We start from the raw sequence: 13,930 nt of genomic DNA, 5'->3' as shown, positions 1-13,930 counted from the left end.
TTATGTCATCTGAAACGTGCAGGTCCTGTATAGGTAATAAAGGGAAATACACGACATGGCCCAGCCATTTAACAGTAGAATCTGAGCAGTTCAATTATGCTTTTCTCATAGACCCCTACTCCCAAAACACCAGATACATCTGGAGTGGGTGGCCACAAACTCCCCCACAGCTGAGTAGGCGAAACATGTATTGGCTGTTGGTTAATCAAGCATGAAGGACACAGTGTTTACTAAAATTGTGAAATAAAACCTTATCTTAGTTTCCTTTACCAAACTTCTTCTTTACAAAAATGATTGAGACAGGAAATAACACAAAAGGGAATTTCCACATCTCACCCGGAGAAGATGTGGATGCAATACAAATTGCACTAAAATTCAGACATACAGTCACCACGAAACTTTTAGGAAATGATTATCATGTGGGGTAGCGTAGTAGCTTTCGTGATTTAGGCACACGAATCAAACAAAACAGAGGTATTTTATTTGTGGGTTACATTCCCGGCAGCAGATGTGAGAATATAGACATTCCACTTTTACACAGAGGGAGATGCACCATTGGAATATGACCTGTTCGAGGATATAGAGATTCTACTCATGTACTAAGGACACATATACTGGTTTAAAGGTGCCTTACCCCACTTAAGAAGAAGAGTAAGATTAGGCCCGCTCGGAGGAGAGGGGGCAACATTGCCGATATTAGCGGCCTAAACACCACATCCGGACATTGACACAATGCAAGAGGCAGACTTACTCATACAACACAAGATTTTATTAAAATCTATAGAAACTTAACACAATTCGTCATGAGGACTTTCATAGTCCAGCCATCAAGAGTTGCAACAAATGGAACTCAATCACAGGGTACAGCAACTTAAATCACACCACAAAGGTTACACGCAGTAATGGGCAAAAAATGCCCATGAAACATGAACAAATGCCATTCTGTGTAGCTCAGAAAATAACACAACAAGAGGCAGTATTCTTGAATACTACCCCATATGAAAAAGAAAGAATGCTGCTATTCTGCTTGCCCATGGGGATAACATTACAAGTAGAGGATTGTACTACTTGGGGTACAGTCTTTGCTGCCATGGTATTCCTTTGTTAGCGGTGGTACCAGACGTATTAAGACAAATACAAAACATATACGGAGCAGAACAGGCTCTGAACTTAGGGATGAAGTTACTAGGTAACTATGACCAGGTATCAGCCATAATACTAGCTCAATCAATCAATCAATCAACAAGCTTTATTCGAATTCATGTAGAAAATTCATAAAAGCATACAAGATATAAACACATTAAAAGCAAACAGAGGTTATGTTCATTATGTTATCACTTTTTGTTCAAGATTAGAGAGAGTTCAAAATACTAATAAAATCGATTTTACAGTTCATCATAAACAAACCCTAGCAGCTATGGTGGAAGGCGTGATCACATCAATTTCAATTAAATCACAATATGGTTGTTTGTCTTACATGGTGAAACATTTTGAGACATGACAGAAAAGCTTCAGGGAGTATAAAAGAGCAAAATACATAAGTGGTTACTTTGGTAAAGACCATCCCCAGGCTTAGTGCGAGTCATTATCAATTTCAATTATTTGCAAAACCCTTCCGAAATCGGATTAACAAGTCAGTGCACCAGGTCTATACCTGAGGATAAAGCTAAGCTAATCGATTCTGGGTGGGTATTATGTGCTTACTAGATTCAGGGCGTCTGCTACCCGTTCCTGAAGTTGTTTTGTACATATGATCTTACAGGGGGCAAGTATGTAGTTCTAGGATAAAAGTCGCACAGTTCCCAAGTCCCAATTGGGCCATCGCCCATTTGTGGCTGCCAACTTCGCAGATATTTGATAACTCGGATGTCCCTAAAATTGACCAAGACCAGGTCTCCCGGTGAGTTCCAGGTCTTGGCAGCCAGGAAGGAGAAGGATCTGCCACCCATGGTGGATTTTAGGATGCGCGGGACTGCGGCGAGGGCTTGATTGGACGATCTTAGTTGGCGGGTGGGTTTGTAGAAGGACAGTCGAGTGTTGAGGCATTCGGGTCCTAGATTGTAGAGGGCTTTGTGTGTGTGGGTGAGAAGGCGGAAAGTAATTCTTTTGTTGACGGGAATCCAGTGGAGGTCTTTTAGATGTCCGGTGATGTGATCTTGGCGAGGGATGTCTAATATGAGTCTCGCTGACGCGTTTTGGATGCGCTGGAGTTTTTTCTATAATTTTGCTGCGATTCCGGCGTATAGTGTGTTACCATAATCCAGTCGACTCGTGACCAGTGCGTGGGTGACAGTCTTTCTTGTTTCGAGGGGGATCCAGCGGAAGATCTTTTTGAGAATGCGAAGTACGTTGAAGCAGGAGGACGAGACTGTGTTGACTTGTCTGGACATCGAGAGAGGAGTCTAGGATGAAGCCAAGGTTACGTGCATGGTCTGTGGGTATGGGTGCTGTGCCCAGAGCGGAAGGCCACCAAGAGTCGTCCCAAGATGAGGGGGAAGATCCTAGGATGAGCACCTCCTTTTTGTCTGAGTTGAGTTTTAGGCGGCTATGTTTCATCCATTCGGCTACTTCTTTCATGCCTTCGTGAAGATTGGTTTTGGCGGTGTTGGGGTCTTTGGTGAGGGAAAGGATTAACTGGGTGTCGTCGGCGTAGGAGATGATGTTGAGGTTGTGTTGACACGCGATCGAGGCGAGAGGACTCATGTAGACGTTGAAAAGGGTGGGACTGAGTGAGGATCCTTGAGGTATGCCGCAGATGACTTCGGTGGCCTCTGAGTAGAATGGGGGAAGTCGGACTCTGAGTTCTCCCAGCGAGGAATGAGATGATCCAGTCCAAGGCTTTCCCTTGTTTGCCGATGTTGCTGAGGCGATGTGTAATGGTGCTGTGGCAGACTGTGTCGAAAGCGGCGGATAGGTCAAGTAGGATGAGGGCCACTGTTTCTGTGTTGTCCAGGAGTGTTCGGATGTCGTCGGTCGCTGCAATGAGGGCGGTTTTGGTGCTGTTTTTTGCTCGAAACCCGGATTGAGATGGATCAAGGGAGTTGTTGGATTCAAGGAAGGCGGCGAGCTGGCTGTTCACGGCTTTCTCGATGACTGGAGGGAGGAGGGATATGGGTCGGTAGTTTTTAAGTTCAGAGGGATCTGCTGTGGGTTTCTTCAGAAGGGCGCTGAGTTTGGCGTGTTTCCAGCTTTCTGGAAAGGTGGCAGAGTTGAACGAGCAGTTGATGACATCACGGAGATTGGGTGCGATGATGGAGTCAGCTTTGTTGAAGATGTGGTGGGGCAGGGGTCGATAGGCGAGCCAGAGTAGATTGAGTTCATTAGGCGAATGGTGTCTTCAGTGGTGATTGGGTTCCAGGCGCTGAGGTTGTTAGTTGGCGGAGTAGGATCTGAGGGGGGTGGGGAGGGTTGATCGCTGGGAGTATTCTCGAAGCTGTTGTGGATGTCGGCAATTTTGTTGTACAAGAAGGAGGATAACGCGTCGCAGAGGTCTTGGGAGGGAGTGATGTCGTTAGATGCTGCTGTGGGGTTGGTGAATTCTTTGACGATGTTGAAGAGTTCCTTGCTGTTATGGGTGTTGTTGTCGAGACGATCCTTGAATGCTGATTTCTTTCTGATCGAATCAGTTGGTGGTGTTTGTGGGTGGCTGTCTTGAGGGAGGCCATGTTGTCGGAGGTTGGGTTTTTTTCTCCATATCTTCTCCAGGGTGCGGCATAGCTTCTTGGATTTTTTAAGTTAGTCATTGAACCAGGGAGCATTTTTTCTGGCTGATTTCATCTGGTGCTTTTTCAGGGGTGCTAATTCGTCAGCACTGTGTGTAATCAATTGCCTGAGGTTGGTGGCCGCTTGGTTTGGGTCCATTGAGAAGGTGGGAGGGTTTTGGTTGAGTGATGGGAGGAGTTGGTCGGAGGTGATATTGTTCCAGTTTCTCCGAGGAATAAGTTGTGGATGGTTGTGAGTCAGGGTGGTTTTGTAGCTGAAGTGAACACAGCTGTGATCAGTCCAGTGGAGAGCTGTAGTGCGATCGAAGGAGATGTGTTTGCTGGAGGTGAAGATGGATTAGTTACTTACCTGTAATCCTAGTTCTCATCCAGGGGTATACTCATCAAAGTCATAATCTATGAATAATCCCCGCCCATGTGCGGGATCCCGGAGCATATAGAAAATACATATAAATATATATGTATATATATCTGAAACATATATTTGCAGCCTAAAAAACATTTTCTAACTGGCAAAAGTGCCGCAAAATTACATAAATTAGCATACATACAGTAGTACTCTTCCAAACCCTAAGGAAGAAAAAGAGCAGAAAACATTTGTATACAACAATGCTTTATTGCCATAGGAAACCCTGTAATTGCAGGCATTTGCCAGTAGGCTGCAGTAGAGTATAAGCAAACAGAGAAAACTGACACCTTGCCTTTAAGGCATTAGAGTAGGGGTACCGTGCCTTTAAGACCTGAAGGCAACCCCCTGCTCCCATGGTGCACCACAGGTGACAGTTGGGTCAGTTCTTTTTGGAGGTGAATAACACCTGAGGAGATCCACAATAAAACATCTCATAACTTTGTAACTCTGCTCGTCCGGGGAGGTGGGTGGGAGCTTATGACTTTGATGAGAACTAGGATTACAGGTAAGTAACTAATCCTTCTCATCCAGGGGATACTCATCAATAGTCATAATCTATGAATAGATTAGCAAGCTCATACCCAAAGTCTTGCGGACGAGCAAGAAGTGTAAAAACTTCACAGAAAGACTAAGACATATATTGCAAATACATCTTATGCAAACAAGTTCCTTAAAGAGGCCTGCCCTACTCTGGCATCGGCCTGAGTATCTGAGTCCAGGCAATAATGACGGGTAAAGGTATTGTAACGTCCTGATCGTCTCAGGATCGTGAACAGACACGAAATGAGGACGCAACCACTTGTGTACGTTTTAGTTAGTTTAATAAAGGCAAAAATGATACAATAAGTAAACGAAAGTTATTGTTCATGGCCCACAGCACGTATGGTCCTAACCGTCCTCTGCAATTACGCCGGTCCCGACGTATGCCAACAGAGGGCAGATAAGCAATGGCCGAAAATGCCAATCGGTATGCTGTGAGGGGTACGCAGAGTGATGGGGAGATCAGAGGAGACAGGGAAACACCCAGCCGGGGTCTCTACCTGAAGGGAGCAGCCGCTCGACCTCTTCCTCGTATTGCACCGGGATCGAGAGCAGCCGCTCGATCGATCCTGTGGACTTCCTATACTGTAACGCGGAAAACACCTCCTGGTGTGCGTTACAGATGGTAGTCCTTGTATCACGGGTCGGGCTGGGAGCTACGGCTCCAACCAGCACACGGACCAAGACACCTAGACTCAGCCGAGTCAAGGCAACGCTCAATGGTTGTCCGGTAGAGCTTCCGGTCAGAAACAGGGTAAGCTTGGCAAGACACGGCCCAGGGAGTAACGACTCGACCTACCTCCGTTCTTGCCGGACGGGATACCTCTTCGGAACGCTGCTCTTCACGAAGCAGGTACGTCGGTGTAAACACAATATCCGACAGGGTTCTTCCTCCAGGTTCCTCCTTTTATAGGGCGTGTTTCCAGGAGTTATGTAACGGCTCTCTTGTTTACATAACATCTACTCGCTAAGCATCCTGGGATTTGTAGTCCGTATCTTCCAAGTGCCGGGTTACTCCTTCCCGACGGGAATTCTTGACAGGTATGGACAGACCGCCAAGTTGCTGCTTTACAAATTTCAGAAATAGGAACATTACAAAGGAGAGCTGTAGTGGAAGCTTTCCCTCGAGTAGAATGTGCATGTGGTTTACCCTGCAAGGTATTGTTAGCTAGTTGATAAGCAAAAGCTATACAGGAGACAATCCAGCGAGAAATTGACTGTTTGGAAGCTGACAGACCAGTATTAGTACTGCCATAGTTAACAAAAAGCCGGTCAGACTTTCTCAGAGGCAGGGTTTTTGACAAGTAAAACTTCAGGACCCTCCGGAGATCAAGGGAGTGTAATGACCTCTCCGGGGGAGTGGAAGGATTAGGAAAAAAGGTAGGTAAGGTAATAGACTGGTTGATATGAAAGTCTGAAACCACCTTAGGCAGGAAACTTGGGTGCGTTCTTAAAACCACCCAATTAGCATGAAAAACTGTGTAAGGTTCCTTGCAACACAAGGCCTGGATTTCACTGACCCAACGGGCAGAGGTAATCGCCACTAAAAAGGCAGCTTTCCAGGTCAAGTGCTGCAAAGAGGCCTTATGGATAGGCTTGAAAGGAGCACTCATCAGCTTAGTCAGTACAATATTAAGCTCCCAGGGAGAAGAGGGGGACGTCACGGGTGGGAAGACTTTTTTCAGACCTTCTAGGAAATCTTTAACTACAGACATAAGGAAGAAAGATGTCTGATTAGGAGACTTCCTATATGCTGTGATGGCAGCTAAATGAACCCTGATGGAGGGGTATTTCAAGCCTGATCTCGCTAAATGCAGTAAATATGGAAGAATCACCTGCTCTTGGCCATGTACCGGGTCAAGAGAGCGCTCACGACTGTGAGAAGGTGGCCTGATATGCAGTGCTCACTATTCTAGTGAACACTATGTATCAGTCCAGCAACCCGTATTGATGATTGGTTGTAAGTCAACCTTATAGACCAGCTATCCTAGTAGCATGGATACGAGCAGTCTAAGGCTAAAGACTCGAGAGGGCGTGTTAAGCCAGCTGTTATACCACACATATACCCCTTGAACACCAAGTGAAAGGACACCACACAAGTGTTATGAAAATAAACAGTGTATTTATTAAAATCACAACAGCCCTGTACTCTTTATGAGGACAGGGTACTAAGCACAAAACAAAACTCTTACGAAAATACTTAAGTTAGCACAGTATATACAAATGCCCGAGGGGCACGGAAAACCATATACTCTGAAAGTGGAATGCGAAATTACTAGCAGGTAAGTACAGTACTAATAGCATTTGGAATCGCTAGGACTTGACTATAGAATCGTTAGATTACTTCTAGGAGACCCAGGGGACTCGGGTGCAGAGTGTGCACTCTCACGCATGATGCGGGGCAAAGTCTATGGTAGCTAGATTTCAGAAAGTTAGTGTTCTCGGGCGAACCCGACCTGGTAGGAGGAAAACGAAAGTGGATTCTGACCCTTGGATAGTGAGGCTATGCTGGGGCACCGAAATGCCGAAGTTACCTAGCCCAGGGGCTGCAGCTGCATATGTCTCAAAAGACGTCGAGAATCCTCGTAGACGGACCAGGAGCCTGGAAGAAAGATGCTGGCAGGCGACCAGTGAAGAGAGTTCGAAGTGATCCAAGCCTGGATCTTGAAGAGAGATGACACCTGAAAGCAGAGGGGACCAAGTTCGTGACTACTAGCCAGTAGTCAGTGGGCACCAGGAGGGCACCGGATGGTTGCCACCTCGACTAGGTGAGTGGGTGACGCTGTGCTCGCAGATCTCACGGACCAGGAGGCGTTGTCGGCGACCAGGATGGAGGAGCGAGCTGTCCCACGATGGATGAAGCTGTCGGCGTCGCTGGACCCAGGATTGGGCAACAAAGCCTTGGCAAATTCAAGCCCACGCGGTGGACTCAAAATGGCGTCTGGAGTGGACCAGGAGGTCCGGGGTGCTTCTCTTGAAGAAGGAAGCAAGGGCCAGTCTGGAGCAACCAGACCAGCAGCAGTGATGTCGTCGGGCGTCGTGAAGAAGGCCACAAGCCAGCCGGCTAGTAGCCACACAACGCGGTGAGCAGGCAAAAGCAGAAGGGCCCCACGCAGATCGTGGAGATGCTGGAGGGCTGATCTTCGTTGCTGGAGCTGCTCAGGGTAGGGGGCTTCTCGGACCCCAAAGCACTCACCAGTGGAGCACACGGTGGGCTTGTTGCAAAGAAGTCGTGCAGTCTTGGCGATCGTCGGTCCCTCGAGGTCTCGTCGCACTCACAGTTCTCAGCTTGGCTGTAGAGGTGAGTAGAGGTCAGAGGTGCCAGGGAAGCCGGGTCTCGTCGAGCTGGGCAGTCGGATTCCGGAGGAAGGACTTGCAGCAGACCGCAGTGTTCTTAGGATGGTGCCCGCTTGATGCAGGGTGACTACTCCTTAGCCACAAGGGAGAATCTTGAAGAAGAAATCTTGATGTCCTTTCGCAGAAAGTTGTGTCTTGATTCCAAAGATGATCTCATTTGAACAGGGGGCCTGCTCCTATCTTTATACTAAAAAAGGGGGCTGACCCGGTGACTAGGTCCTGCCTATGGGTGGGACTAGGAGGGGGGTGGTTACACCCCTCTCCCATGCCGGACTTTCCCCAGGCCAGGGGCTGGTGTCCCCCTGGAACTGGTTCTGACCGGCCTATGCGTAGTGAGCACCGGGGTGCCACTCAGCAGTCACCTTCCTGTAAAGCCCTGCCTACCCAGGGTACACAAAACCCTTTCTGGGACGGTGCTAGCACCGCCCTCGACAGGAAACCCTTTGTCCAGGCTCCCCTCGCTGGAAGGACTCCCAGCTGCAGGGGGTCAGACTCGTGTCTGTGGTGGCAGCATCCATTTTGTGGAGCTGAGGCTTCGTTTAACTTTAACCGGGGTTCACAGTTACATACATGTCGTGTCCCTCTAGAAGGGTGGAATGCTAACCCCGTCGCCAGAATTGGCGAGGGGTTAGTATTCCAATTCGTATGACACCTTACTCGACATGTTTTGATAAAGCAATACCAAAGATAGCATTTAACCGCGAGAATTATAATGCACTTAAGAGTATATGGTATGTGTTCTCATGGAACAGCTATTAGGACTTGGTTCCGCAAGCTGCAGACAGGCTCAGCTCATGCCAGAGCACCATCTCACCCGATTCCAAGCACTCTGCCTTCAGGATTGTCAAGGCCTGCCATGGGAGTGACTGATAGGAATCTGTGTGTCCATTTTTAGGGTTAGATATAGGTATACTATATCTACAGCAAAGGGTGATTACACGACTTTGCCTCAGCTGTCATGCAGCCAGTTGTGTCAAATTTAGGAGGTCAGCCAGGGGTCGCATACTACATGCTTCAGCCCCTGGTAGGCCCTGGGTACACCTATGCCCTGAGTTACAGGGTCTGATAAGGTGGCCCAGTACCAATTGGTAAATGCACCTAGGGTACATGTTGTAATTTAGAGAGAGAACAGCCAGGCTGTGGGTCTGATTGGCAGGCCCACAGCCAGAGAAAGTCGTAAACCAGTGAAACAAAAGCAAAAAATCTGGGTGATCATAGGATTGCAGACCCTACTCTCCTACATGACCCCCCCCCCCCCAAACTTTGGGACAATAAGATAACCTTGACCAGGTAAGTCTTCTTGTTCTAAGTGGAAATATCTGGAGAGCCTATCAGCATTGCCATGATCAGTACCAGGTCTATGTTCCACTGTAAAGTCCATCCCCTGTAGGGAAATGGACCACCTAAGCAGTTTGGGGTTTTCACCATTCATCTGATTTAGCCACAAGAGGGGCTTATGGTCGGTCTGAATCTTGAAGTGAGTGCCAAACAAGTATGGCCTCAGCTTCTTCAGGGCCCAAACCACAGCAAAGGCCTCCCTCTCAATAGCTGACCAATTCTTCTCTCTGGGGGTCAGCCTTCTGCTTATAAAAGCAATGGGCTGGTCTTGACCATCAAAATTCAGTTGAGATAGAACAGCTCCCACACCCAACTCAGAAGCATCTGTTTGGACAATGAATGGTTTGGAGTAGTCTGGACTCTTGAGGATAGGTGCTGTGCACATGGCCTGCTTTAGGCCATCGAATGCTTTTTGACAGCCTGCTGTCCACTGAACCTTTTTTGGCATTTTCTTACTTGTCAGTTCATTTAATGGAGTCACAATTGATCCATAGTTCCTGACAAACTTTCTGTAGTAACCAGTCAGGCCCAAGAAAGCTCGAACCTGAGTCTGGGTGGTTGGAGGAGCCCAGTCCCTGATTGACTGTATTTTGCTCTCCAGTGGCTGAACCTGGCCTCCACCTACAAGGTGGCCCAGGTATACAACCTGTGTCTGCCCTATCTGGCACTTGGTGGCCTTGATAGTGAGGCCTGCTGCTTGCAGAGCCTCTAACACTTTCCTCAGGTGGACCAGGTGATCCTCCCAGGTGGAGCTAAAGACAGCAATATCATCTAGATATGCTGCACAGAAGTCATCCAGCCCAGTGAGAACATGATTCACCAACCTTTGGAAGGTGGCAGGTGCATTTTTCAGACCAAAGGGCATTACCACAAATTGATAATGCCCACCAGGGGTTGAAAAGGCTGTCTTGGGCTTGGCATCCTCAGCTAACCTGATTTGCCAATACCCAGCTGTCAGGTCAAATGTGCTTAAGTAGTTGGCAGAGGCCAATCTATCTATAAGCTCATCTGCTCTTGGTATTGGGTGGGCATCAGTCTTAGTGACTGCATTGAGACCCCTGTAGTCTACGCAGAACCTCATCTCTTTCTTACCACCCTGGGTGTGAGGTTTTGGCACTAGAACTACTGGACTAGCCCAAGGGCTATCTGAGGGTTCAATGACTCCTAACTCCAACATTTTCTGCACTTCAGTTTTGATGCAGTCTCTAACATGATCAGGCTGCCTGTAGATTGTACTCTTGACTGGCAGACTGTCACCAGTGTCAACCTCATGGGTACACCAATGGGTCTGACTGGGTGTCAGAGAGAACATATGTCTGAAAGACTGAAGAACCTGTTTACAGTCTTTCTGTTGATGCTCAGAGAGGCTGCCACAAAAGACAACACCATCTACTGACCCATCATCAGGATTCTGAGTGAGCAGGTCTGGGAGAGGGTCACTCTCTTCCTCCTGTCCCTCATCTATGGCCATGAGCAAGCTCATGTCCTTCCTGTCGACATATGCTTTGAGCCTGTTGACATGGAGCACCCTGTGGGGGCTCCTGGGAGTTCCAAGGTCCACCAGGTAGGTGACCTCTCCCTTTTGCTCAAGAATTGTGTGGGGCCCAGACCATTTGTCTTTGAGTGCTGCTGGGGCCACTGGCTCCAACACCCACACCTTCTGTCCAGGCTGATAAACAGTCAGGACAGCCTTTTGGTCATGCCAAGCTTTTTGAAGTTCTTGACTGGCCTTAAGGTTTTCAGATGCCTTCTCCATATACTCAGCCATCCTGGAGCGGAGACCAAGTACATAGTCCACTATGTTGGTTGCAGGCTTTTTGAGAGGTCTCTCCCATCCTTCCTTCACCAAACACAGGGGGCCTCTCACAGGATGCCCATACAAAAGTTCAAAAGGGCTGTAGCCTACCCCCTTTTGTGGGACCTCTCTGTAAGCAAACCGAAGGCAGGGAATCAGGACATCCCATCTACGCCTGAGCTTTTCAGGTAGTCCATGAATCATCCCTTTTAGGGTCCTGTTGAACCTTTCAACAAGCCCATTGCATTGTGGATGATAGGGTGTAGTGAACTTGTAGTTGACACCACATTCCTTCCACATAGCAGTTAAGTAGCTTGACATGAAGTTTGCACCTCTGTCAGAGACAACCTCCTTAGGGAAGCCCACTCTGGAGAACACTCCAACTAGGGCCCTTGCCACTACAGGTGCTGTAGTGGTCCTAAGTGGAATAGCTTCAGGATACCTGGTGGCATGATCCACTACCACCAGTATAAACTTGTGCCCTGATGCTGTCTGGGGTTCCATTGGACCAACAATGTCAATCCCCACTCTTTCAAAGGGCACCCCCACCACAGGCATTGGTATAAGGGGGGCCTTTGTTGTGCCACCTGACTTACCACTGGCTTGGCAAGTGACACAGGAGCGACAAAACTCCTTGGTATCCTCATTCATGTGAGGCCAGTGAAAGTGTGAGACAAGCCTGTCCCAAGTCTTTGTCTGGCCTAAGTGACCTGCTAAGGGAATCTCATGGGCCAAGGTAAGGAGGAAACCTCTCTGAGTCAAGGGTACAACCAGCCTCCTGGTCATGCCAGGCTTGGGGTCTCTTGCCTCAGTGTACAGGAGTCCATCTTCCAAGTATACCTTGTGGGTACCTGTGGCGTTCCCAGCAGCCTCAGCAGCAGCCTGCTGTCTGAGGGGTTCAAGGGAAGGGCAGTCTAATTGTTCCTTCCCCAGGTCTTCCCTTGAGGGTCCCCCTGAGCCCAGGAATTCAACTTGATCAAGTTCAAACTCTTTAGGCTCAGTTTCCCTCAATTCCTGTAGGTCAGCCTCCTCTGAGACTTGATCCACAACCTGGGGCAAGGGGGAAGGCACAGCCTTAACCCTACTGCTCTTCTTCCTGGGAGGTGTCTGGTCCATTGTTCCAGGATCCAGCACCTGTTCAGTGGGGCATTTCCTGACCTGTGACCTGGTCACAGCAAACACATGTGCTGGCAAGCCTAACATTTCCATGTGAGTCCTCTGCTCCACTTCTGACCATTGTGATGACTCCAAATCATTGCCCAACAAACAATCCACTGGGAGGTCTGAGCTAACTACAACCTTCTTTTGGCCAGTTACCCCTCCCCAGGAGAAAGCTACAATTGCCATACTGTGACTGGTAGTGACATTGCTTGCATTGGTCACCAGGAAATCTGTACCTGGCATGATCTGTCCAGGGTCCACAAAGTTAGGTGTCACCATTGTGACACTGGCACAAGTGTCCCTATAGGCCTGAGCCATTTTTCCATTAATGAAAGGTGTCTGTCTGTATTTGCCCAAAGTATTGGGACTTATATCAGGGGACATATCCACATCCCCTGTACAGACAAGGACAGCCTGAGTGAGTGTGCCAACTAAGTTGTCATACCCCTCAGAACCCAAGGTTAACTCCACTAAACCCTTGGGAGGTGCACTACCACTGCTGACTGTACTAGGGGGCACAGGTGCCTTAGGGGCTGCAGTGGCAGGAGTCTGCCCTCCTCCTTTCTTGGTGCACTCACGAAACCAGTGAGTTTTATTTTTGCAGTATTGGCACCACCTTTTAGATTGGCCTTCTTGATTTTTTTTCTTCTGGGGAGCCTGACCCCCACCCTCTTTGGGTTGTTGGGGACCTGTCGAAGACTTCTGGTCATTTTGTTCCCCCTTAGAATCTTTACCCTTCTGGTCTGCTTTCTTCTGACCACCTTGATTCTGGCCCTGGTTCTGTTTAACTCTTGTTCTGACCCATCTGTCTGCCTTATTTCCCAATTCTTGGGGAGAGGTCAGATCTGAGTCCACAAGATGCTGATGCAACAACTGGTTCTGACAATTGTTTAAAATGTGTTCTCTCATGATCAAATTGTACAATCCTGTATAATCAGTAACCTTACTGCCCAGCAACCAGCCCTCCAAAGCCTTAGAGGCACAATCTACAAAATCAGACCAATCCTGAGACTGAGTTTTCTGGGTATCCCTGAACAGCAACCTGTACTGCTCAGTGGTTAGGCCAAACCCATCAATCAGTGTATTCTTCAGGACTTGGTAATTGTTAGCATCCTCAACTCTAGTAGTGAGGAGCTTATCTCTACCTTTACCTTCAAAGGAGAGCCACAAGATAGCTGCCCACTGACTTTGGGGAACACCCTGCACAGTGCAGGCCCTCTCCGAAGCAGTAATCCATTTGTGGATGTCATCCCCTTGCTTAAAGGGGGGCACTATCTTATTCAGGTGCTTTGTATCAAAACTCCTTTCCCTATTGCTAGGTACATTGCTGCCACCAGTGGGGGCTACCCCACTTAACTGTTGCTCTCTAGCAAAGGCAAGCCTCTCTTTGGCCAGGGCAAGTTCTTCCCTTTCAATCCTCAGATTGGCTGCCCTTTCTTTAGCTTCATACATTCTCCTCTGAGGGGAAGTCATCCTCCTCACAGCAGAGTTCTGAGAGCCATTGGTTTGAATGGATCTGCCAGAGCCTCTTGATAGAGACCTGACTCGTCCATTCCCAATGTTAAGCTGGCCTGAGAGAGGTCCCAGGGGGCCCCTAGTACCATTCTC

This window comes from Lissotriton vulgaris, chromosome 7, assembly GCF_964263255.1.
Source record: "Lissotriton vulgaris chromosome 7, aLisVul1.2, whole genome shotgun sequence".
NCBI classification, from domain to species: Eukaryota; Metazoa; Chordata; class Amphibia; order Caudata; family Salamandridae; genus Lissotriton; species Lissotriton vulgaris.
The sequence above is the reverse complement of the archived record's forward strand: the minus strand, read 5'-3'. Positions refer to the sequence as shown.